General features: G+C 40.0%; 1 non-coding gene across 1 annotated transcript; it reads left to right on the top strand.

Annotated features, from left to right (window-relative positions):
* Window positions 1-3,344: 3,344 nt before the first annotated feature.
* On the top strand, window positions 3,345-3,451 carry LOC112534906. The gene has a single exon (XR_003079133.1). It is a non-coding gene; the product is annotated as a small nucleolar RNA R71 (small nucleolar RNA).
* The last annotated feature ends 3,111 nt before the right edge of the window (window positions 3,452-6,562 follow it).

The raw sequence follows: 6,562 nt of genomic DNA, 5'->3' as shown, positions 1-6,562 counted from the left end.
CTTAGATTGTAGCTAACACAAGTAGCAACCACATCATACTCCTGCAATAATAAAATTCAACTGATCAATATTGGCTTAGCATCATGCTTATTAAACAAATACCTCAAAGCTGAATGGTTAGTGAAGACGATGGTCTTTGATAAGACGAGGTATGATCTGAATTTGTTGAAGGCATAAACAACAGCCAACAACTCCTTCTCTATAGTATTGTAATGTTCATCAGCTCCTGTCAAAGTCTTGCTAGCATAGTAAATGGGTTGGAACTTGTTATCAAACCTCTGTCCAAGCATAGCTCCAACTGCATAGTCACTAGCATCGCACATTAGTTCAAAGGGCAGCCCCTAATCGGGCGAAGCCATGATAGGGGTTATGGTAAAAAGTTTCTTTAATAACTCAAAAGAAGATAAACATGCATCATAACAAATGAAAGGTGCATCCTTAACTAGTAATTGAGTAAGAGGCCTAGCAATTTCAGAGAAATTTCTAATAAATCTTCTATAGAACCCAGTATGGCCTAAGAAACTCCTAACAGCCCTAACAGAACTAGGGGGTGGTAGCTTAGATATTGTTTCTATTTTACCTCTATCGACTTCCATCCCTGCATGTGAAATCTTATGCCCTAGAACAATTCCCTCTCTCACCATAAAATGACACTTTTCCCAATTTAGTACCAAGTTAGCCTTAATGCACCTAGCTAACATGCATTCTAAATTTGCCAAACAATGAGAAAATGAATTACCAAAAATAGAGAAGTCATCCATAAATACCTCCATCGACTCCTCAATCATATCATAAAAAATTGCCATCATACACCGTTGAAACGTAGCCAGCGCATTGCATAGACCGAAAGGCATCCGTCTATAAGCAAATGTCCTGTAGGGGCAGGTGAAAGTCGTCTTCTCTTGGTCTTTAGGTGCAATTGGGATCTGAAAATATCCTGAAAAACCATCAAGGAAATGGTAAAACATATGTCCTGCCAATCTTTCTAACATCTGATCAATGAAATGAGAGGGAAGTGATCTTTCCGAGTTGCATCACTAAGCCTTCTATAATTAATACAAACTCGGAATCCCGTAAATGTCCGTGTAGGTATCAGCTCATCCTGCTCATTGCGAATTACTGTCATGCCTCCTTTTTCGGCACAACCTGCATAGGCCTCACCCAAGAACTGTCAGAAATATGATAAATCAATCCTGCATCAAAGAGCTTAATTACCTCCTTTTTCACTACTTCCTTCATGTTCGGGTTAAGCCACCTCTGTGGCTGAACTACTGGTCTATAGCTATCCTCCATAAGAATCTTGTAAGAACAGAAACTAGGGTTGATCCCAGGAATATCAGCAATCTTGTAGGCAAAGGCCTTCTTATACCTCTTGAGTGCATCTAGAGTTTTTTCTCACTCCTCAGGTGTCAAATCTGCTGTAATAATCACCGATAACTTTTCTTCCTCATCCAAGAATCTATAGCTCAAGTGCTTAGGTAACTCCTTTAATTCTAAGGCCGGGGAGTCCTCAAAAGAAGACTTCACTTTCTGCACTTCCGAACTGTCAAGAGAAAGAAAAGGATCAGTAGAACAACTAGGCTCAGTAGCCAACAAACTAGCGAGCTGCTCCAACACTTACTCATTGGACAGCTTCTCCCCCTCTCCTTGCAAAGCTACCTGCAAAGGATCATCAAGCAATATTTCCTATAAATGAGACTCAATACAACATCATCATGGTCTAAAGAGTGTCTCATAGTAATAGCTAGGTCGAAGGTAATGGTCTCATCATCTACCCTAAGTTTAAGCTTTCCATCACAAACATCTATTACAGCCCTAGATGTTGCAAGAAATAGTCTACCTAGGATCAAAGGTATAGTACTCTCTCCTTCCATGTCCATAACTATAAAATCCATAGGAAAAATAAACTTGTCTACCTTAACAAGCACATCTTCAATAATACCCCTAGGAATCTTAACAGTCCTATCAGCTAACTGAATGCTCATCCTAGTGGACTTAGGTTCACTCAAACCTAACTTATCAAACAGACTAGTGGGCATCAAATTTATACTAGCTCCTAAATCAGCTAATGCACCACTAATAAGCAAATCGCCAATGATGCAGGGAACAGTAAAACTCCATAGATCTCTCCTTTTGAGTGGCAGCTTGTTCTGAAGAATAGTCGAACACTCCTCGTTCAGAGTCACTAGTCCCAAATCCTCCAACTTCCTTTTGTTACTCAAGATTTCCTTTAAGAACTTGGCATACTTCGGCATCTGTGAAATAGCTTCAACAAAAGGTAGGTTAATACGCAGTTGTTTAAACAAGTCAAGAAACTTACCAAACTGCTTATCAACCTTCTCCTGCTTAAGTCGAGCAGGGTAGGGGACTAGTGGTTGGTACTCTCTCATAGGCTTCTTATGCATGCCTTCCACCTTCTCTTCTTCCATTGTCTCAGGCTCTGGCTCCTTCCTATCTAGTTTATCCTGCATGGAAACATCATCATCATCAGCTAACGGTAGAGAGCTAGATAATTGCTTACCTGATCACAAGGTGATAGCCTTGCAATGCTCCCTTGGGTTTGACTATATTATTTTGGGAAGCGATCCTTGCGGCCTCTCAGACAACATCTTAGAAATCTGCCCAATTTGACTCTCTAAGTTCTGGATGGACGCTTGCTGATTTCTAAGAGCATAGTCTGTCTGCTGGAATCTCATCTCAGTCGACATGACAAACTTCATCATCAGCTCCTCCAAGTTAGATTTCTTCTCGGCTGGTGGATGAAGTTGTGATGGTATAGCCTGTTGCTGCTGCTGTGGTGGCTGCTAATGTCGTCTTTGAAAGCCTGATGGACCCTAGGTGTTGTTATTTCTCCACCTGAAATTTGGATGATTATGCCAGCCGGGGTTGTATGTGTTGTTGCATGGGTTGTTCTGCTGTCTAGGTGCATTACTCATGTAGTCTACCTATTCAATGTCAGCGGAAACAATAGAAGATAAAGAATTAGTACTCGAAGCAAACATACCTCCCGTATTACAGTTTGCACCGTAGTGTGGGCCACCGAAAAACTCACAGCTTGTCTGGGCTGCATGAACATGCATCTGAAGCTGGTCTAACTTCTTGGTCAAAAGCTCCACTTAAGCTGCCAAGGCTGTTGTGGAGTCCAAATGATTGACCATTCCCTGCCTCACTGGTCGACTCCTAGAAGACTGCCATTGATAATTGTTCATGGCCATCTTCTCTATGAAGTTCTAAGCCTACTCGGGCGTCTTACTGTTCAGTGCCCCTCCTGCTGCTGGATCATCATTTGTCTAGTAGCAAGGTTCAAACCACTGTAAAATGTTTGAACCTGCATCCAGACTGGTAGACCGTGGGGTGGACAGCATCTCAACAAGTCCTTGTACCTCTCCCAGGCATCATACATGCTCTTGTCTTCCATCTGCACAAAAGAAGTAATGTCATTCCTTAATTTAGCAGTCTTAGCTGGAGGAAAGTACTTGTAGAGAAATTTCTCAGCCAATGATCTCCATGTCGTGATAGTGTTGGCTGGGAGCGACTGCAACCATCTTTTCGCTCGGTCCCTCAGAGAAAAAGGAAACAGCCTCAACCGAATGGCATCATCAGTTGTTCCATTTATCTTGAAGGTGTCGCAGATCTCTAAGAAGTTGGCGATGTGAGCGTTTGGGTCCACGCTCGGTAGTCCCTCAAATTGTACACTATCTTGCACCATCTCTATCATGTTTGGCTTTATTTCAAAATTGTTGGCTGCCATAGGTGGTCGCAATATACTCATTTGTGTCCCCTCAAAAGAAGGTCTAGCAAACTCGTACATAGTTCTGGCTTCGTCCGTAGCCCGATTGTTGTCTCCCATCCCTGCTAGTCTATTCACAGTGGCTTCAAACTCTATCCACGCCTCCTCTTCTTCTTACATACGCTTCCTCAATAAATGGAGGGATCGCTCTGGCTCAGCAAGAGGGTCTACAGTAGTAGGATTATAGTTCTTGGTCATTAACTACCTGAAATGGATAAACAGCAACCAAAAAACACAAGAATAAATACAATACTAAAGAATAAATAAAAAATGAAACAACAAAGAAAATAAAAATGGCTAGATTAACAAAAGAACACAAATTCACTCTAGTTCACACAAAAAGTTCCCCGGCAACGACGCCAAAAACTTGATATGCTATTTGTGTAGCTAAAATCTAAGGCAGTGAACCTATCGATGCAGACTAGCACAAATGGTGAGTATCAAGGTCGTATTCTTGGGAAAGGGTGATCCTAGAACTACTGAAGTGTCTTATATTATCTAACCTTAACAAAATCGATGAAGTTAATATGCTATGATTAAATATGAACAAACGACTAACTAAGTGTCAAATAATCTGAAAGGGTTTAGGAAAATAATTGAAGGAAAAAGCAAACCCTAGGGGACTTAAGCTAGTTGGATTTTAGTGAAGATAGAGATTATATTGATTACCAATTGCAATTACTGGTGGACAAATTCTTAACTGAATTCGGTCTCCCTCTTGAGATAACCGAATTCCTAAACCTAATAACCTAAAGTTAGAATCTCTTCCTAACGATCGATTATTCGATTAGCATTAAGCTTTAACCCGCCTCTATTAAGCTTTGTTAATTCTTAATCTGGCTAGTCAATTACCCTTATCTCTAAGTGATCATTAACCAGTTCTTGCTATTCAAATTTCCAATTATTAAATGAATTTCTCAATTACATAAAGCAATATGAATACCACAACTCACAACGTCTCATGAATAAGGTGATTTCTCATTAATAATGAAAGCAAGAAAAGACAAGCATTGATAATCAAAATCTCATAAGCATTAAAATCAATCCAACAACATAGGAACCCCAATGGGTTTGACAAATTTAGTTACTCATACTAATAAGCAACACAAAGTAAAGAAAGATTCAGAAAAGTAAATTGAAGGCATGTACACCCTTCTTCTTCAAGTTGGATGAAAAACCCTAAATTCCCAATTCATAATGATAAACACTAATTTGCCTCTTGAATGCTCCCAAATCTTGTCTTGATCTTCAATTTGATGTTAAAATAATTGTTATCCTTCCTTCAATAGATGAAATGATCTTCTAAGGTCAAGTATTGAAGTCTGGAAGAAGATGGCTTAAGCTTGTATATGTGAAATCAAGTCAGAAAATCGAACCCTAATTTAGTAAATCGTTTTTGCCTATATAAATCTTTCAGCACGGCCGTGGTAAAGCCCGTGCTGATCAACACGGCCAAAGTCCAGGCCGTGCTGGACCTCCACGTTTCGTAACTCATGACTTCTTCCTGGCCGGGCCCTAGCCAGTGCTGAGCCACCACGGCCCATGGTGGAGGCCGTGGTGCCTTCGAAAACCGTGCCAAAATGGCACTCTTGAAGGGCAACTATTTGATAGTTCAACACGGCCGGAGTCCAGGCCATGCTCAACCTTGGAATGTTAGTCCTTGCTCAATTTGATGGATTATGGTCCATAATTGCACGTATTTCCCTCGATTACTGATAATGTCTCTCGATAATGACCTGAAACATGAAAGGAACCAAAACACACGTGATTCTGACATAAAACAAGATAACTATGCACAAAAATATAAACAATTGGGCATAATGATATGTATAAAATGATGCACTTCATAGTCACTTCCTCTAGATATTCCTTATTTTCTATAAACCTCTTTACATCATAAAACCAAGGCTTCTCTTCTGGTTTTATCTAAACTCGCATTACCTTATCCTCTTGATAACAAGGTGCACCTGAATTCATAATCACTAAAGTTTTCATCAAAAGTTGCAAGGGATCGACACATATAGATAATAGGGTAGCCAACGCATCCGCCATCTGATTCTTATCTCGAGGTAAGCATACAAATGAACACTTGGAGAAATTATATACTAACATCTTGAGATAGTTGACATACGGCTTTAACCTCTCTTCTTTTATTTCCCATTCCTCTAGAGCTTGTTGGATTACCATCATGAAGTCCATGTAGACCATCAACTACTTAGCTCTTGTTACCACGACCGCCTTTAATTCAAATAAACATGATTCATACTCTGTCATATTATTGGTCACTTAAAATCTAATCTATTAGCCATTGGTAACATTTCTCCTCTTAGCGTGATCATAACTACTCTTAGCCCTGCACCTCTTACATTTACAGCTCTATCAAAGTATATCTTCCACTCTTGGATCTCGATTGCCCCTAGATTTTCATTAGGAAACTCTAGATCCCAAGGGTCATCTCCTTCAATCGCGTTTTGAGTTAAAACTCTACTACAGCCCTACCTTTGACCACTTTCTTGGTGATGTACTCAATGTTAAACTCTATCAGGAGTACTAACCATCTAGCTAGCTTCCCTGTAAGAGATGGAGTTTCGAATAGATACTTCAACCGGTCTATTTTTGAAATTTTCTGCACTCTATAAGATTGAAAATAATGCCTCAATTTTCTTGTAGCCCATATCATAGCTAGACATGTCTTTTCCATGAGGTTATACTTTGACTCATAAGGCATCAACTTCTTATTTAAATAATAGATCGGACGCTCCACGTTATTAG

Source organism: Ricinus communis, chromosome 1 (assembly GCF_019578655.1).
Source record: "Ricinus communis isolate WT05 ecotype wild-type chromosome 1, ASM1957865v1, whole genome shotgun sequence".
Classification (NCBI taxonomy): domain Eukaryota; kingdom Viridiplantae; phylum Streptophyta; class Magnoliopsida; order Malpighiales; family Euphorbiaceae; genus Ricinus; species Ricinus communis.
Note: the sequence above shows the minus strand (reverse complement) of the source record. Positions and strands in the feature narration are given on the sequence as shown.